The following is a 21,703-nucleotide window of genomic DNA, read 5'->3' as shown; positions in this document are numbered from 1 at the left end:
TAAGTTAAAAGAAATTTACATTTCACTTTCTTAACTTAAATACATAACATTAAATAAGTAGTATTTTAATATTGTTCTAATAATTTAAGATTAAAAAGTTTTTTTTAAATACATTCATACTCTCCGTTTTAAGTTTATCTGGAAGGAGATTGTATATTTGTACACCCTCGTGGCCAATGCCTCTTTTGCCACTTTCAGTCCTTACAGCATGTGTGTACAATTTGTTATGTTGCCTAGTATAATGTTCGTGTACTTGTGACGTTTGTTTAAATGTTGTGTTTGTGTGTATAAGTCCATTTTGGATTTTGTAGATTAGGAGGCATATGTTGTATTCGTACAATTTTCTTATTTTCAAAAGTTTCATTTCCTGATACAGTTTTTTTTGTGGGAGTGTCCGGGTTATAATTGAAGAGTTTTTTAATAACTTTGTTCTATGTATAATGTCTGATTAATAATCATAATTGATTAAATTAAATTAAATTTAATCAATTATTAATTAAATTTAATTATTAATTAAATTTAATCAATCATCTAATCATATCTGATTCATTCGCATTCATACATACCTACATTTTACTCAGAATCTTGATATGACTTGACTCGCGTATTTAATTCTCTTGGTCGTGCCGTATCTTCCTCATGCGTCCACGATATCTTTTACCGTTCACTTTCGCGTCATATGTTCTCCTAACTCTACTTTCTTAGTCCATCCGCTCTACATGTACAGACCATCAAAGCGTACATTCCTATACCTCTTCCTATACCTATTCCTATTCCTATTCCTATTCCTATTCCTATTCCTATTCCTATTCCTATTCCTATTCCTATTCCTATTCCTATTCCTATTCCTATTCCTATTCATATTCCTATTCCTATTCCTATTCCTATTCCTATTCCTATTCCTATTCCTATTCCTATTCCTATTCCTATTCCTATTCCTATTCCTATTCCTATTCCTATTCCTATTCCTATTCCTATTCCTATTCCTATTCCTATTCCTATTCCTATTCCTATTCCTATTCCTATTCCTATTCCTATTCCTATTCCTATTCCTATTCCTATTCCTATTCCTATTCCTATTCCTATTCCTATTCCTATTCCTATTCCTATTCCTATTCCTATTCCTATTCCTATTCCTATTCCTATTCCTATTCCTATTCCTATTCCTATTCCTATTCGTATTCCTATTCCTATTCCTATTCCTATTCCTATTCCTATTCCGATTCCTATTCCTATTCCTATTCCTATTCATATTCATATTCATATTCCTATTCCTATTCCTATATCTATTTCTATTCCTATTCATATTCATTAAACTTTCATCAGCCTTGTATTCTATGCCGATGTCCACATATATGAAACTTTTAAATACAAGGTGTATCAACACCAACGATACATCAACTCTAGATAGAGCGTGTATTACAAATGGTCGAATAATTCATCCCACCAAAGGATAATTTCATAAGCAAACTTCCCATCTAATTTTGTTGCCTCGATTGGAAACATAATTTCTTGGGAGACACGTCTGGTCCTTGCAGACCAACAAATGGTAAAAATTAATGCTTCTTTCAATCAATGAAAAATAACACACTTTCTTTTTAATAAATGTTTTCGTAACCCAATTTTTGGAATCATTAATTTAGGTTTCGGTGTCATTTATAACTATAACATCCACACGCCCCGTCTAGACTTTGTTGGTCGATGATCTGCACGTACCCGAAAGACTTTAACCACAGCGAATCCTGATCATTTTTCTCGTATGTACATGTTCTTGTTCTTTTTCTGATCATGGAATTTTTTTCATTAAGAAAAATACCCCACAGCACCGTACAGGCAAGACAGAGTTTGTTAGAAAAAATGTTTTTGTTGTTTTTAATTGAAAAAGAAATATCACCGAACTGCAAAATGACATCCACATTTTTACTCCAAATATGTCCAGAAATCTTTTTCTTTTGCATACGTGCTGATGTCTGATTTTACACACAAACACCTCCAAGATCTCATTTCTACACCATTCAGTCTATTTCCATCATGTCTCTGCCAGGTTCATGAATCACTGCCATACATCAGGGATGGTATTAGCATTGCATTGTAGACTGCTAGCCTTGAATCTTTGGACAACTTCGTATTGGCGACAAACTACCGGTTTTTGAAACGGACAGTCCGTTTAAAAGATTCCCCTATCATGTAATTTTTGTTTTACTGGTATTTCAATTGAAGATTCTCTGAGGAACTAGCGTCATTTATCCCTTCGGCACCTGTGCATTCTCGAGAAACACGCCAAACTCGCTCCCAACGCCATTTTTTGTCACTTGAGGACGGGTCATTTCTACGACTCGTTCTTGAGTTCAACAGCTCTACTGTTGAATGATTTGCCGGTCTCTGTGTTTCTTCCCTCCTTCAACTTGGGTCTCTTCAAGATCGATGTTCACTCCTTCTTTTTCTCGAAATGACCCTTCACATAGCATCCCCAAAGATGACATATTCCCTGATGGAAATTATTTTCCGGTGGACCTCCTGTGTTTCAATACGATATTGAACGATGTAACAAATCTTCAATAGTTCTTAGGTTATTAGCTATCTAATAATACATACTCGTATAAGCACATTTATAGCTAGCTGATATTATTCCTTTATTCAACGTAGATTCACGTAGGTACTGGTTAAATTTCCCTGAAATGTCAATGAAATTATATCGATTTAATTTCTATTAGCTTAAGGTAGGTACTGTTTGGAAAACACTCAAGTTGATAGGTATTGCAAATTAATCGTCATTGGTATGGAAAACACGAGGCGGCTACAAAACAGAGAAGCCACTCCTTAAGTGTCCTATTTCACCGAACACCTTTGGCTCCACCAGTGGAGCCACTAAACAAATGTACAGTGTTCCATAGAGGGTCCGTCACCTTTTGCCTGGTTAGCGGCACCCAGCTTGACACCCCTTGTCAAAAACCAGAAGACGCCTCGGCCCTACGTAGGTTATCACTGTAATCAATAATATTAGGATGATTTATGATTTATGTTTTTTTTTTATGTAGCGCCGTTTTGAAAAATAGTTTTTAAAATTTTTTTAATTTTTTTAATTTTAAAAAAGATCGTTGTCTACACTGTGCTGATGAACAGATATCATCTGACTGCACAAAAAGAAGAATTCCGTTGCTGGAACTGCTTTAAAATGGCCCAAGGCAAAATTGAGGCACCAAAACACAGATCAAACGATAGGGACTGCCCCTACCGTACCATAATGATGTCACGCACAATGGAGAGAGTTGAATATGGCTAACTCAACTGTAACTACAGCATCCGGGACCCAGGCCAGTATAAATGAATACAAATATGAGAAAATTGAAGACTATAAGCCAATAAAAAATAGCCTTCGAATAATGTATCTTAACGCGAGAAGTATCAAAAATAAAATTGACGAGATTGAAGAAACTTTAAAGAGCATCAAACCCACTGTACACGTACTTGCAATATCCGAAACCTGGTTGGAAGATGGTGAGGAGTGCTTCTTCAACATCGACGGCTACCAAAGTACATTTGCGTCTCGCACCAATGAAAGAGGAGGAGGGGTGATTCTCTACACGCACCATTCACTAAATGCTACAACTTTCGAAAAACATTGTAGTGAAAATTCTTTCTTAGGAATTAATATCCGTAATAGAAATTTTAAACCGTTAAATATTTATGTTATATACAGAAAGCCTACCTCAAACATTAACGAATTCTTAATGTATCTTGAATCTATTTTAAATAACTGTAGAAATGATACCCTTATCTTTGGTGATTTCAACATTGACATTCTTCAAAAAAATAATACATCTCTTAAGTACATCAACACGCTAGACTCATACAACTGTTTCATATGTAACACATCCTATCCTACACGAGTAACAGATACCTCTACTTCTCTAATAGACCATATCATCTCAAACAGACAAAATATTTCCTCAACTACTGCAAATATAGATGCCTACCTAAGTGATCATAACATTTTGATATTAGATTACCAAAACAGCTTGAAACATCACACTAATAATAGAATACATTCTTTTTCAAACAACACCAAAACCGATAAAAACATGTTAAAAACATATGTAGAATCCCACAACTTTCCACACGAAACCACCAGTAATGCCAATGAAAACTATAATAATTTTAATGAATACATCAAAACAGCAATAAAATCATCCCAACATAAATCTGAGTTACGCATAGGAGACCAACGGAGGGGTAATACTCCATGGTTTGATGCAAAATTAAATGCACTTATCAAACAGCGCAACAATGCGTTTAAAATCTGGAAAAAAAATCAGCAAAGTGATATATTCACAGCACTGAGAAATAAAACAAGAAATCAAGTTACCAACTATAGAAGATATGCTAAAACCAAATACTACGCGACTATATTTAAAGAAAACCTGCGTAATCCGCCACAGACATGGAAAATAATAAATGCAATTCTAACAAATAGCTCGACACCCCAGAAAGATGAAATTGAATGTCTTCTCATTAAGAATGAAGAAATAACATGCCCAACACAGATAGCTTCAACTTTTAACAACTTCTTTATATCAGTTGGGGAAAACTTAGCAGCTACAATTGCATCATATCCAGATGATTTTATCACTATAAACACGGATCAAAAAGCAATCCAGTCCTTATACATTAGGGTGGATCGATTTTTTGTTTTTTTGCTTTTCTTAGCAGCGGGGTGTGGAATGGATGCTCTATGGGGATACCTTTAAAAGTCATTATGACAGCATCAAGATATTTCGAGTGCAAGTACTGCCCCAAGTCAATTCAAATTAAAAAAAACAGCGAGAAACTAGAAAAAGAAGGGTTTAATCTTTGCTCAATAAAACTAGTTAATTTTTTTTTAAATAACATTTAATTTACTAATAATATTATCTACTAATAAAGAAACAATAAAAGTACCATTTTTTTTTTTTTTTTTTTTTTTAACATTATTTCTGGCTTTCACCCTTCAAGGGTGTTCTTGGCCATCATTTAAAATTATTGAGAAATGAAAGGTGAATTTAAATATTAATTTTATTTAAATGGGCAAATTTCAAAATTATAATGAAAATTGGAGTCGAGTTCAGACTTAGAAGAGATGAGATGTTGAATGGAGGGGAGGCAATTTTAGATAAGGCTTGATAGAAGAGAGGATATTTATTTAGAGAGGGACAACCAAAAAATATGTGATCTAAAGTTCCCACTTCTAGACCACAGAATGTACAATCTGGGGAGTCAACAACGTGAATTTTAAAAAGATGGGAAGGAACGGAACAATGTCCGATCCTCATTCGAATGAGAGAAGAAATTTCTTTTTTGGAAAAATGAGGGAATTGCTGAAACCACGGTTTTGATGGAATAGTTCTTTGTATTGAGGCATAGCAGGCTCCCTTGGATTGACTAGCAATGTGCCAATACTCTGCCCAAACATTGCGGGATCTATCTTTGATGATGGAAAAAATGTCAGATAGGGGAATGTGGTTTACGAGGGTAACAACAGGGTTGGACGCTCCTTGTTTTGCCAAGGCATCCGCAATATCATTACCCATGATACCAACATGTCCAGGAATCCAAATCAGAGTTAGAGTTTTACCAGAGCTTTGAATGGAGGCTATCATCTCTCGAATAAGGCATACAAAGTGATCATCAGGATGAAGAAGAGGACTGGATTTAAGTTTTTGGAGGGAACTGAGAGAGTCAGAGAGAACGAGGGAATGTTCGAAATTATTTTTGATTATATATTTGAGAGATTCTATTATTGCAATGCACTCGGCTGAAAATATTGAAAATTGATTTGAAATTGAATGAAATATTCTGTCATTAGAATTATTGTGGTAAACGTTAATACCTATACCACAGTTAGGAGAGTCGGGAGATTTGGATCCATCAGTAAATAAAAGAGAAAAGTTAGGCCATTTAGATGAAATAATGTCATTGAAAATATTATTGACAGTTCGGGCCGGGAGATTGGAATGACTTTTAAGGATTCCGATCCCTTCAAATATTGTTGGGGATAGGGTGACGTGACTATATTTTAATTTGTATAAGGGAAGTAGATCATTTTGGATGATGTGAAGCTCTGAGAGAGACTTAAAATTTTTACAGATGTCAGGAAGAGGTTTAGTTGAAGCTCTGATTGTAGATGAATGGGTTGAGTCAATGAACAACGAGACGCTGGGGATAACCTGATGACATTTAGAATTTAAACATTTAAGAACAAATTTGTCAGCAAATAGTTGGCGCCTTAAATAAAGAGGAGGATCAGAACATTCTACTTGAAGGGAATTGATGGGTGACGATTGCATCGCTCCAGTTATAATTCGCAAAGATTTAGATTGAATTTTGTCTAATTTATCAAGTACATTTTTTGAGGCAGTACTAAAAAGTGGGCAGGCATAGTCAAGATGGCTTCGAATAAGTGCGTTGTAAAGCAACTTAATGCAAGTAGGGTGAGCTCCCCACCAAACGCCAGATAAGGATCTGATGATATTTAAATTTTTTTCGCATTTAGTAACTAAATTATTAATATGGGAAGACCATTTAAGTTTCCTATCAAATGTTACTCCCAAAAATTTTACTTCAGAAGCGTTGGGGATTGGAGAATTTTTAAATAAAATTTGAACGGGGGGGTTTTTATGGCGGTTTGAGAAGGTGACACACTGAGTCTTTTGGATTGAAAGTTCAAAACCATTTAAGGTGAGCCATGTGCAAAGGGCATTCATGGCTTCGTTAAGATATTTGACGGCGAGAGGGATGATTTTGGATGATAAGAAGAAAGCTATGTCATCTGCGAACTCAATAACTTTTACTTGTGGGGGAATAGTGACATGCATATCATATGTATATATATTATACAGTAAGGGGGACAATACATCGCCTTGTGGTAAACCCTTCCAAACAGACCTACTTTGAGGAGAAATATCTGGAAGTTCAATGAAAATTTTTCTATCTAGAAATAGATTAATAATAGATTGGACAAACATGGGGGGAAGGCCAAGGCCTAGAAGTTTTTTTTTCAGGATTGGGATGGAAACATTGTCAAAGGCGCCTTCTATATCTATAAAGACGGCAAGACAAACTTCCTGTTTAGAAATTGATAAATTAATATCAGTGCTGATGATGGCAAGGTTATCTTGAGTGGATTTTTTTTTCCTAAATCCAAATTGAGATGGAGAGAGAAGCTGTTTACTCTCGACAAAAAATTCTAATCGGTTTTTAATTAATTTTTCATAAAGTTTACTGAGGGTGGATGAAAGAGCGATCGGCCTGTAGTTGGATCCAGAATTTGGTGATTTGTTTGTTTTTAAAATAGGGATGATTATTTGACAACTCCAGTCATCAGGCATTATACCAGTCTGGAAGATTTTGTTTAAGATGCTTAAGAAGTGGTTTAGAACATTATCATTACTATTTTTGATTATGCTGTAAGGTATACCATCTCTGCCTGGAGATGAGTCCTTGACTATTGATAAACAATTTTTTTAGCTCAATTAAGGTGAATGGAGAGTCTAGCCAATGATTAGACATAGGAGTATTATAGATAGGCGTTATTTCATCTAAGTTAGGTACAGAAGGGGGGGCAATTTTGTCCAAGAATTCATCTATCCATTTAGAATGAGACGCTCGAGGAGATGGTAAACTGAAGGAGGATCGAAATCTTCGGATCATAGACCAAACTTCCGAAATTGGAGTGTTCGGAGATACTGAACTGCAGAAGTTGTACCACCCAGATCTTTTTTTTGACCTCAATACCCTTTTGGCATTGGATTCAGCGTTTTTGTATATAAGATAGTTCTCCATAGTCATATTGTAACGATAGGAAAGAGATTTAGCTTTCCGAATTCTTACTACTTTGGAACATTCCTCATCCCACCAGGGAGTTGGAGGGAGTTTTTTTAAAAGAGATTTAGTTTTAGGGGGAGGATTTGATTTATTTATTGCAGTTATGAGCATTGATTTGAAGTTATTATAGTCATCTTTGACGGAAAATATATTGGTGTCGGGTAAATTTAGTAGGAACTTGTCCATATGAGAGTTAAATTCATCCCATTTGGTGTGTTTCGTTTTAATCTTTGTCGAAATATGAGACTTGTCCGATTGGAAAGAAGTTTGATAAGTAATGGTGATCGGGAAATGATCACTGGAGCAAGGGTCGGGGGACACCACCCAAGAGGAGAGAGAAGCCAGACTAGTAGAACATATCGAGAGATCCACTGCACTGGGGTTTGTGCTGGGGCGAGAGATCCTAGTAGGAGATCCGTCATTCAAAAGGAAAAGGTTGGATTGATCTAGGAAATCCATCACACTTCGACCATCTCGGTCGGAGAAAGCAGAACCCCAGACGGGGGAATGGGCATTAAAATCGCCGAATATAAAGAAAGGAGGGCTTAGTTGACTTACAATTTGCAACCAAATTTGTTTATTGAAGTGGGCTGTTGGGGGAAGATAGACTGAAATAAAGGATGTGTCCTTTATTTTAGCTGCAACCATTTGGAAGTCAGCATTGGGGGGTTTGATATTATTTATTGGGGAAAATGATATGGATTTCTTAATAAAAAGGGCAGCACCGCCGCCCGAACCTTCCGGGCGGTCGTCGCGGAGACAGGAATACCCTCCCACATTAAAGTGGGTGGATGGAGTAAACCAAGTCTCCGAGATAGCAGCCAAAGAAATAAAGTTGGAATTTAATAGGTTAAGGAGATCAGATTTGTTAGAAATAGCACTTCGGCTATTCCACTGAAGTATTTTGAAATCTTGAAGAGTCATTTTGAATAAATGATTTTAATGTGGAAATAATAGTAGCAGCGTTGGACGGTAGATTAGTTTGAGAAGAAATAAGGTCAATTAGAAGCATAATGAGAGTTTGGATAAATGCAGAATTGTCTTGGGAGAGTTTTTCAGAAAGTTTTAGAGAGTTCATTGAGGACGGATTATAATTATTTGCACACCCATTTGTGGCATTTGAAAGAGGTGAACCATTGGGATTTAAGAGCAGTGAGTTGTGTTGTTGCTGATCGTATCCAGGAGCCGGTTTAGAGATATCGTTTTTGTATGTGAATTTAGTTGAACGAGAAGAAGTTGTTGTAGAAGAGGGAAGAGGGTTGGATGAGGAGTTGCTGGATAAAGCCTCAGCAAATGATTTTTTGACAGGCGGGAATAGTTTAGAAGCCTGCAGAAAAGACAAGTTCTGAGAGGCCATAGAAATTTTTATATTTTTTTGGCGAGATTGTTCTGGGCAAGAAGTGTTGATAGCTGTATGTGAGCCTGAGCAGTTAAAACATTTGGGTGAGGAGGAAGAAGGACATTGGTCAGCTGCGTGGTTTTCTCCACATTTAAAACATCTGGGTTGAGATCTGCATGCAGCTTTGGTATGACCAAAACGGCAGCAATTGAAACATTGAGTGGTGGGATAAGTATACATTTCAACTGGTAATGAGTTGAAGAATAAATATATATGGGAGGGAAGAGATTGACCTTCAAAGGTGATAACTACAGATTGGGAGGGCTTCCAGGAAATTATACCCTCAGAGGAGTCCTTGTAATTTAGCCTCCTGGCTTTTATGGGATTGCCAATGTGTTGGGGGGTTGAAAGTGAAGACAGAATTTCTTCGATGGACAGGTCGGTCGAGATACCTCTGACCAGGCCCATGCGAGTGACATTGAAAGTAGAGATATATGCCTTGAACTTTGAATTAGATGAAATGAAGATATTTTTGATGAAACTGTTGGCAGCTGACCCTGAGAGGAATTCGACGGAGATTCGGAAGCGACCCTCGGCTTTTACACCTCCAGGCTTGATTGAAAGGTTCTTGCTATTTGATAGGAATTTGCCAAATTCAAGAGGGTGGATGGTTTTTCCTTGCTCAGTTTTTTGGGCGTATACTATGAATGGGCCACGGGAATGAGGAGAATAAAAGTTTGTTGGAGGAAGTTGAGAAAGTGCTGGTGGGGATTGTGAAGTCGAAGGAGAGTCAAGTTTTATTGGGGAAGAAGGAGTAAATTTCCTTTTTTTAGTAGAAGTCAAAATGACAGAATCACTGTCAGAAATTTCTCCATTTTCCCCGTCTGGGGGGTCTGGAGAGGGATCTGGGGGCTTTGTAGGGGGTCCAGGAGGGAAATCTTCCTCCATTATTCACAACAGTAAACAACTACAATAATAGTATGGAAAATGACAGAAGTAAAAAAAGGTTATAAATATCTGGAAATCAGCAGCGAAAAGTGACTCCTGGAAGATCAGGAGGGAGAAGAAACCTCAAGGCACAACACACTACACTTTTTTTTTGCCAGAAAACAAAAAAAGAATGGTAAAAAATTAATTTTAGATAGAGCAAAACAAAACAACTGATGACAGCCAAATGTTATTGTTGCAATCTCTAAAAGTACCATTGCTACACAAAAAATCTCAAACAATGTTAAAAAATAAAGTCAAAAATCATAAAATTTATTGTGTTTTAGAGTCCTTCTTCGAATTGAATACTGGCATTATACGACAAGATTCTAGCTTGTTTTGTAACCACCCTTCACATCTTTCAGGGCCGCAAACAGCAGAGCATGATGCCGTTACCACTTTGATGCATCTTTCCGTGGCTTGCGTGTGACAGAGTATCAATCAGAACCTACACAAAATGTTGGATTCGATAATTTCGTGGTCTGCATCAATTATTGTCTCGCTAGATATCATTTTTATTTGGAAGAGGTGGTTCTGATAGTTTTTCCCAGTAGATCAAGTCAATATAGTCTGCTGCGTTGAAATTAAAAGTAGGTAGCTTAAATACTCTTATTAGAGAGAACCCTGACGTAAGTTCTCGGATACTTAGAATCCGTCTCAGAGCCAACTCTCTAATTTGTTTTCGTTCGTCGTTTAACATACTAATACGTATATTTTCGCTGTGTCCAAAATACCCGTTGCGTTGAATTACGGGATCGACCATCTTTTTCAAATGCTCTGGAAGGTAACGAGACAATTTTATGGTTTTGTGGAGGTGTCGCGCCCCGTAAACACACGAAGGTTGTGTTTTTATTTTAAACCACATCGGAGCATACACTCTTAGCACAAATTCAGTCAATATCACCTGATTTTCTGTCGGATTCTTGGTTGAAATATAAATTCGGAGTAATGTATTGGCTGTTGTTAACCAGTTTTCGTTGCATTGTTCTTCGGCGATTGCTCGGCACATTTCCAATAAATAAAACTGGTCTGTGCTAAGGTCGTCACGGGATTTCGTAACATCCGGTAATTTGCATTTTATTGCTTGAAATTCTATCACAGGAAGATGTTCACAGTTCTTGAGTAACTTTCCTAGTTGACCGCTAAAGCTTCTAGGACGTTGTCGTTCCATCAAGGTATTCGAAAAGGTGTCTCAAACTTAACTCGTTAGCAAGTAACTGACAGACCAACCTCTGAAGTGGACGATAGAGCTTTCCTTCAAGAAGTCGAATAATGTCAGACTTGGTTCCAGTATTAACTGCTGTTCCCGTCACATCCGATGGCCACGATGCACGCTAAATCAATGGATTTTGCCACAAAATATGCAAAAAATTTGTGAGCTATTGTTTTAGCATCACCGAACTAAACGCCTATGTGGCCAATGTATTGTGAGCCAGGTTCTTTCAAAAGACTGATATGTTCTTCTATCACAACTTTTCTGCATCCATCCTCCATGATTAATGTTTTATACTTTCGACCGTCAAACGATATGCAAATACACGAATCAAAATGGGGCTGATTGATGGGAGTCAGTGTGGTCCTAGCGTGGTCCTCATTTTTTGCAAGCAGCGATATAAAATAACGTCTGGCTGCGTCTTTTGAAATCATCCAGATTTTTAAGGTAACTCTTACTATGCTTTCTACCTTTGCATGGTTTAAGAATCACCCGATATTTTTCATGGTAGTCCTTTATTCGCGCCAAAATTGTGAGATGTTCCATAATTGGTAGAGATGCTCGTTTCCAAATATTTTCTATTTTAGTAGCAACAATTTCACTAGTATCTCTTACCAAATCCTGGAATCGTTTTTCTGTGCTTTGCGAGACGTGAATAAAATATTTCATCATGTCTTCATAACTTGGTAACACACTAGCTGCTAATTACAATTGTTTACTGATGATTGCAATAATGTATGCAATACCCCCGCGGGCCTGCGTCACAGCGCGCGGGAATGCGCGGTGCGCGAGCGAGGCACGAAAGTGGACTTATCAATTTGTCGAATTTTCGCAGGAAAATAGATATTATCACATTTTTTTAGTAATATTATTTAAGGCGCGGCAATTTTTATTCATTATGAAATGTAAAAGAAAAAATTAAAGTATTAATATTGACACAAAACTGTTTTATAAAGGGACAATTTTTTACCAGATTTTAAATAATTCAACTGCTTTGGGGCAGTACTTGCTATCAAAATTTTAAATTGATATTTTGTCTGCTTAATTGTATGTACCTAGAGCATCTATTCCGCACCCCGCGAAATCTGATTTATAAAAAAAAAAAAATTCCATACAATGGCGATCCACCCTATTATACATGGCCAAAACAAATAAAACAGAAGTTCTCAGTATCATCTCTCAACTAAAGTCTAATGCATCTCCAGGTTTAGATGGAATTACACCAGTGTACCTGTACTTTTGCAAAGATATATTAGCTGACCACCTTGTTTTTCTTATTAATCAATCCCTGGATAGTGGAATCTTCCCAGATCAACTAAAGATAGCAAAAATAATTCCGATTTACAAAGATGATTGCAAAAAAAATCCTTCTAATTACCGTCCTATATCCATCCTCTCTGTCGTCTCTAAAGTTTTTGAAAAGGTTATTAAGCTTAGGCTCACTAAATATCTCCTATCAAACAATTTACTCGCATCCCAACAGTATGGATTCAGAAACCAATCTAACACAAAATGTGCTGCCTTCGATTTTGTATACGCCCTCCAAAAGCATATAGACCAGGGTAAGCATGCTGCAGGCTTATTTATAGATTTAAAAAAGGCTTTCGATACGGTTGACCATGGGATACTACTAAAGAAGCTAGAACACCTAGGCATAGTAGGCACTCCCCTGAAGTTACTGTGTAGCTACCTCTCTAACCGACACTGTCAGACCTTTGTTGGAAAAGGGACAAGCAGCATGGGAACGATAAAATGTGGCGTGCCTCAGGGCTCCGTACTTGGACCATTACTATTTTTAATATATATAAATGATATTGCTAAATGGGGACTTAAGGGTACAATACAACTCTATGCAGATGACACAGTGATTCTTTATCACAATAATGATTTAAACGAACTTGAAAAGGAAATGGAAAGGGATGTAGCTTGCCTGGCAAACTGGCTGCGATTAAACAAACTTAGCCTAAACATAAAAAAAAACACATTACCTACTGTTTGCAAATAAAAAAAATGTAAGTCTTAATATAAGTCTTGATAATAACCGCCTTGAAAGGGCTGATGTTACAAAATATCTTGGCCTTTTCATTGATTCACAACTCACATGGAATCACCAATTTAAACATGTTCTATCCAAAATTACTCCTATAACTGGTGTTTTATATAGACTTCGCGCCACTTCGCGGGTTACTTCCTCCCTCTCTATGAAAATCGATTTACCATGCTATGATTCACTCACATCTAATATATCTCGCCGGAATCTGGGGATTTGCTACAAAAAAAAAATGATTTCAGAAGTGCTTCTTCCAGACACCCTATCCCCGTGTCCTCCCATCTCAACTCCCGAGTCGCTCGCACATTCTGTGGCCCGGTATATCAGTTTATTTTGCTCGGCTTGGTTGGAATGTGGAGCTTATCGCGGCTTGTAACATAATCCGTATCTATACACGGATTATATATATAATCCTAGACATAAGCAATATTACACGTATTTATTTATTTCACGCCTATTATGGCTTTTACATTTACGATTTTATACATGAAAATAGTGCAGGCGACTATTTAAAACAATTGCAGAAAAATAACTATAAAGTCAAAATATCACTGAACTTGATCTACACAGCATGCAGGCACAAAACATAAAAAAATCCAAAATATTTTTTTCTGTTTCAGTTTACAAAATTATAACGTGTTAGTCAAATCAAATTAAATACCTACCTTTATTAAAATATTCCACTATTTGATGAAAAAAACTTCAATAAGGTATGCTTATATATTGAAATTGATGTACTAAATATATCAACAACATCGTAGTATTTGTTTCCTAGCTGTTGAATCTGTCGCATAGGAGTGTGATATTGGGACGTTGATATAGAATTGTTACAATAATATGGTAGGTAGGTACTGTCTTGTAACCGACCTGCTTGGAGTATGAAAAGAGATTTCATATAATAAATCAGGGGTATCAAACATTGAATTAATAATTTTATATAAACAGGTTAAATCGGAAATAATTCTGCGATCAGATAATTTTATTAAATTTAATGAACAAAGTTATTGTTTACGTAGAATATTGAATATTGAAAAGAATATTGAAAGTTATTGTTTACGTGAGTGGTATATCTATGCTCTTTACTGTCATCGGAAGATCGAGAGCTTTCAAAACTATTTGTCTATTTTAGATTGACCATAACATTTCTTAAATTCATATATTTGTCTATGATCGAATCCATCCTTAGATATGGAATTCGAACTTGGGGACACGCTAGCACTATTTACATTAAATATATTCAAAATTTACAAACAACCATATTAAAAAAAATTGTCACATCAAATATTTACAAACAAAGACATAACTTAAAAGTACTATATGGATCAGAGAGCCTACTTACAATAAAATGTCTCCTTTGGTTCACTACTATTATGGATAACATGGGGGAAAGCTCATACAAACACCCAATGGTACACAAACATACCACAAGATTTAAAGAAGGAAAGGGCCTAAAAACTCATCAATATTTAATAAATATGGAAGCCGTACCCTGGAAAACCTAATTCCAGCAATTTTCAATAAAATCAATAAAAACTTAAAATTTTAAAAAAAATGAGAGACTATGCCCTAAAATGATAAAGCTGTGGTTAATTAATGAAAATTTCATGTATCTTTGAATTTCTTAACGTATTTGCCTACATATCTTGTTATTAGGCAAAGGTATATTGAGATATTTTATAAATTTTATAGATGTAATTTAAATTATCTAATCTATGTGATCTATTCTAATGTTTCCTTAAAACTATAAATGTATTTATCTACAAATATTTTCTTATACATCATATTAAGAATGTTTAATTGGTTTAACCTACAGATAAGCTGCCATATGACAGCTTTGTGGGACTACCCTAAATTTGTACAAATGTTTTATTTACTAAATAAAGAAAATTAAAATTAAAAAATGAACATTCGTCGTTACTCCATGAATATAATAAGTCCATACCATTGAACAAATACGACATTACATCAATGGTTGATACCAAAGATATTAGAAGAACGAGATGTGCTATGCGCAGTTCGTACTGAGTGGAATTGTTTTGCCGAGTGTCGCCGGTTTTGTTCACCAATACTACTGCACACCTTCGCTTGCGCTAAGGTATCCGCACTAATACATAGAACAGATTTCTGTGCGTACACGTCCCGATACCGTTCAAAGTACCCTAATTAGGTAGTACTCCGGCTACGGTCCGGCGGCCAACATAGCATATCTCGTTCTTCTAATATCTTTGGTTGATACTGATAAAATCAGTTAATTTACGGAAACGGTTGAGATTGAAGAATGTATAATTACTCGAGTAAACATCATATTTGACAATTGTTACTGCTAGTGCCTCGGCGTCTAAAAAAAAACTATTCTGCGGCTTACCAAGGCCTGAGCGGCCGATTTAGTCCGCTTAAATTTGAGCGAGGAATCTCTCACATAATGAGAATACGGACCGACTGATAAACCGGGCCACGTTCTACGTTCTATGTTCTATTGGCCGCTCTGGTGTCTCGTTTGGTTGTCTGTTGTCTGGGTTCCGGTGAAATAGGGACTTAAGAGATGGCCCTGTGACACACAATGTGGACAACGAATCACAAGAAATGCATACAAATACAATATTGGATTGAATCACCGGTACAATATTTATTTTTAATTAACGCCCTTTTTCGGGGCTTTTACATATGAATATTAAGAAATATACATTATTTATTTTACATAACTGAATTGCTTCATTAACAATTCACTTACTTGGTATAATTGTTTCCCTCCATTAGTATTCTGGGCAAAGAGGAATACATATTGTAGTTAGTCCCAGAATTTCTCCACTGAAATAAATCCTGACTTCTAGTATTACGTTGTGGAATCCGAAAGCTTATCAATTCTAGCAATACCGGACTATCAACTAAATCATTTAGAATTTTATATAGAAATACCAAGTCAGTGAAAATTCTTCTGTCTGACAATTTGAGCATATTCATATAATTTAACAGAGTGTTGTAGTTCAACATAATTGCTGGAATACCAATTTTAAAATTTATAAAACGTAAGAATTTTTTTTGTATTCTTTTAACAGCTTTTACATGTATATTACAATGTGGGTTCCAGACAGGAGAATTGTAATCAAGTTGACTTCTTACATAGTCAAAATATAACAATTTAATACACTTTATATTGTTAAAATTTCTGGTTAGCCTAGTTATAAATCCCAACATTTTTATGCCCTTGTTAGAGATTTCTTTTATGTGGTTACATAATATGGTTTCTGTATTGCATTTGTATGAATTTCTTGAAATAATTGAGTTCGTATATGTACAAAACTATTTATTCATTTTCATATTGAGTATGTACGGGCGCCAACAAATAAAACACGACTCGTTTTAAATAGAGGAAAAATCTCTCTACAAATGCTTTAGTTGCATTTAAAGATAGACTGTGATTTTTTTAATGCCTATAACATATTAAATCACAAAACAAAAAGTGTTTTTAATAATTTTCGGAGCTTACTTTGCGATTTTTTTCTATCGGGGGAATTTCATATAATTAACGTTTCCGCATAACAAATGTATAGATATTATCTTCAAAATTTATTCACAAAATGTATTGGGTACAGGTACGTGTTTCACTCATTATAGTTAGTCCGACGGGAATTTTACTTATTTTTACTCTGGAGAAATTTTCAATTTGTACGGATATTTCAGGCGAGTAATTAATGCTTATAATAATTTGTTATCCTTTTTGCTATACATAAAAACCTTGTCTTATAAACATTACTTTATCATTGAAAAATAAAAAAAATATACATGTATTTTTAAATAGCATCCAAACAGAAATAGTGAAAAAAACTTTGTTTTTATTGGGATAATGAAACAATAGAGAGAATCTGGGTCAAGTTTCGTTAGAATAATGTATTGATTACCTATGATAGAGTAATGGGCAGGGCCGAATCAAGGACAATTAGAGGGCCTTCGATATATATATATATATATATATATATATTATTTCTGGTGTCCACTGAAGCAGCCCTGCTGTGTACAAGTACATAATAATAACTGATTTATTTGCTTGCATCAATTGTTTTTTTTTTTTAATGTAACCATAGGCCCCGAAAAAGATGAAGGAGATGAAATACGAATTAATTTAAAAAAAAACGATTGTAATTAATAGGGGTAAGCGAAAATATTTCATAGAGCAATGTTTGGCCGGTCGGTGGCTGTGTCATCGTGTTTGGGTCCCACCCAGGCGTTGTGTGTTCAAATCCTGGGCTGGTTAAGTCCTCCATAACAACACAAGAAACATATTCCGCTTACTGTGGTGGTAGAAAGAGATTTTCAAATATTGTCAGGTTATTCGTTACCCGGGAATGTTTGTCTTCGTTTAAAAATAAACTTTTTTTACAAATTCTTCATTTTCCTTAAATGTTTTTTGTTATTTATTTTATTATTACTTTATGATTTTATATAATTGAGCTACAATTCCCCAACCAAACATAAGAGCCTTGTCTCCTTTTTGTTCTCGTTCATAACACTGTATTGTATAACATAAATAATAAATAAATCATTAACAATTATTTGTTTTAAACGTGTATTTATTTTGTTGTTTCATAGCTGTTGTAATTTTTCAAGTTTACTGCTAAAATTCGAAAGATAAAGGTAAGATATACATTCTTCCTTCCCAGAACTTCCTCTTCTTCCTTACCTTAAAAAATTACCTCAACACAACATCCCCAAAGATGACACCTGTAGAAAAATAAAAGCTCTTTAAAAATTTTAAACTGCACCCCACGAAACTCTCAGGTCAGGTCAGGGCTGGTCCGTTAACGTTTTTTAAATTATATTAAAACATCGCAAAGTTTTCTTCGAATTGACTTTTCTCTTCTTGTTTATTCAATGCACTGTATTGTGTGCCTAAGACCGAACTTATGTCATTATATCATCATTAGCAAGCAATGAATTATGCATTAGATAGTGACCGATAGAATATTTCCTTTATTATAACTTTTAATACCTACTGCATCACCAGAGGTCGCACCGGGTTATTTTCTCACGGCCTGGTGACCTACTGGTTAAAACCTAGGAACTAGTAAAGGAGATGGGCCATGAACATAGACTTGCACTGAAAGGAAATCTGGGTATAATTTCGAGGAGTTGGAGACAAACCACGTGACCATATTTTTGGAACCAGGATGGTTCGCGAATGCTTTGAATACAATATGATATCAGTCGTACATTGACCACCGAAGAGAGCACATTGAAATAAACAGACCGTACGCAGAAAAGTAACGTTCTGTAAAGTAAGACAGCGGTTTAATGTGCTTTCCATTGTAGAACTTTTCGGCGCAAAATCTGAATGTTTAGTCTTATGCGGCTAGTACAAGTTGGCCCAATGCATTTGGGCGAACGTGTGAAAGACGTGACGTCGCACAGTGGGCTGAAAATCGCCTTTCATAGACATAGAGACTTGAATTTTCAAGGGTATTTTTTTGGCTAGAAATAGATTCTGCTGATCATTACTTTGCTATAAAATTTCGTATGAAGAAATTTCGTGTACAAATGAAGGAGTTATCATTTTTTTAATAAAAATTTGTATGGCACTGACATTAAAAATGAGGCTATCTCTGGAATCATAAGGTTGGCCATTACATCCTTTCCCACAGATATACTACTATTTATTTGTATTTTTTTGACATACTTCGTATTGTGGCGCAACTTGCGATTTTTTTTTTGAAATCCTCCAAAGTTGAAAAAATTTTTTTTTATGTTTATGATTCATTTTAATGCTTAAATGCTTTATATATGAGTATGCTTTGTCTAGTTTACAATATTTTATTTACACTGCAAGCCGAATCAAATCATTTCTAGCCAAAAAAAATACACTTGAAAATTCAAGTCTCTATATCTATGAAAGGCGATTTTCAGCCTACTGTGCGTCGCCAACGTTGGCCGGTTAAATCGGAAATGGCTCATTTTAAATAATTATAGAAAATTTATTCGTAAAAATTAAAGTAAACTAAATATAACTTTATTATCATAATTTTTTCGGAAATAAAAAAAAGCAATGAATAAACATTATTCTGTGTTGGCCATTTGATTTTATTTTTTAATGTGCATACCGCGTAAGAGTCGCAACTGCTCCTAACCGTCTGGAGCCAGTGAGACTACGGCATCCCCAACTGGGGTATGTTGTGAGGCTGAAGGTAGTAGAGAGGGAAAGGATATGGGGAAGAGGAAGGTAAGGGAATACCTGCATATTCAGATCTGGTCACGAAACACGCCTAAAGTCATTTCAAGCAACTTTTCAGTGTGGTGGTCTAAGGGTGGAACGTGCCGCAAGTATACTATATATTATTTTTAAACGAATAAATTGTGAAACAACACGAATTGCTCAAATAAAAATTACTTGCCTACGCCGGGATTTGAACCCGCGACCCGCCGATTGCTAGTCGAGAACCTTTCCCCTCGCCCACGTAGGCCGTCACATCTAGCTGGATGAGGAAATCGCAGCATCGACTATTTATTTATCAAGCATCGTAATTCGTAAACGTAAATAATCACTCACGCAATAATCAACACGACTGTCTCCGCTGAACGCGTATTGCGAACTGAAGACTGGGCCAACGTGTGAACGCATACAACGGCCAAGTCGTCCTGTACACGTTGAGCTAGCGCATAATGCATTGAGAATTGAGCAAAATCCATAGTGTTTTCATCACCCATTCCTAGGACTCGGCTCAGTCTTGGATCATTATAAAATATGTCGAATTATCAAGACCTATTTTGCCCACTTTTCCTTTGCTTCTTCCTTTTATGATTTGAAATTTTCATGGCCATAAGTATTATAGTATTTAATTTTGGGATATTATGCCTTGTTGTGCTACTTTCTTCTTTAGCCAACGTTTCGGACAGCATTACAGTGTCCATCATCAGGCTAGATGTGTAAATATATTTTTTTTTCCAGAATCTTATTTTCCATGATATGGTGAATCATTTAAATTGACTAAATTTAAGGTTAATGTTCCTCATACAAATAGAATGGCGTCATTGCGCCTCACAATTTTCATTAATAATAAGCCCCCGCAATAAGGTGTGCTCTATGTGTTTTAGGTCTTCCCAGAATTTCAAGAACACATCCAAAGTACTGGCCGGTTTCTTTTGTAATGCATGCTTTTGAATTATGGTACTTTCATTTGTTTTCGTGGGGAAAATGATGAGATTTTACAATATGTAATGCATCGATAACATTTGATATTTTAAAACATACTTACAGCACCCTTGGGGTGATTTTTCACACAAACGGCGCTATACACATTAGCTAAATCTTATTATTATTATTATTATAGGCATGCAAGTAAGCAAGGGCCCAGTCAACATTGTTTACTGAATACAGCCAAGCAATTTTGTTGTTTTGTAAATCATGAGTTCTTGCGCGAGTCTTAAATTTTGAGCTGGAATCCTTGCTTCAAATTATCAAAGTAGGTACCCACCCTTTCTGCAGTTTTTTAACATTTAAAACCGGAAATATAAAGCGTAAACTGCTATGTAGGTAAGTACTGTCCGCTAAATAATTAATGTTTCTTGGCGTTTGCAGGTGATCAAATTCTCACATAGACCGTATTTATATAACCACTTTAAACTATCCCATAACTTTAAATCATAAATGTTGCAATTCATATTGTCCTTGGGAAATACAATTATGAAAGTTACAAAGCATGGAAGATATTTTCAGCCATCGTCCTTTAATTTCCTTAATGGCAGTTTTACACGACACCTTTTTTCATCCATTTTTTCTAATCGGGATGAAAAAAGGGACGTGTTCTATTTTGGTAGTTGGCACCGTGAATGACGTCTGTTCGTATTACCAATTTTCGTACAGTTTGTGATGGCGAACATTATTTGACATCTGCCTTCTCTCATTGTATTACGTTTTATATTACGTGAAAATGTTGCATGTTTATTCAGTTATATATTTAAATATTTGTAAAAAGACTACAGTATCTATTATTACTGATTTTGAACGTGTATTACAGTTAGGTATTGCGAATTTCGCGTGTATGTTTGATGATTGACATTTTGTTTCTACCATTTTTCATTGTTTTACTTAACTATATTACGTGAAACTGTTGCATGTTGTATTTAAAATATTAATAAAACGTTTAAGTATTTACTACTACAGTGTGTTTTTATTACTGATTGTGAATGTTTATTACTGTTATATTGTAAATTTCGTGTGTATCTTTGATGATTTGACATTTGAAACTGACATGAAAGTACCTAT

The sequence above is a fragment of the Hesperophylax consimilis genome, chromosome 27, assembly GCF_061612785.1.
Source record: "Hesperophylax consimilis isolate HC1 chromosome 27, BYU_Hcon_1.0, whole genome shotgun sequence".
NCBI lineage: Eukaryota > Metazoa > Arthropoda > Insecta > Trichoptera > Limnephilidae > Hesperophylax > Hesperophylax consimilis.
The sequence above is the reverse complement of the archived record's forward strand: the minus strand, read 5'-3'. Positions refer to the sequence as shown.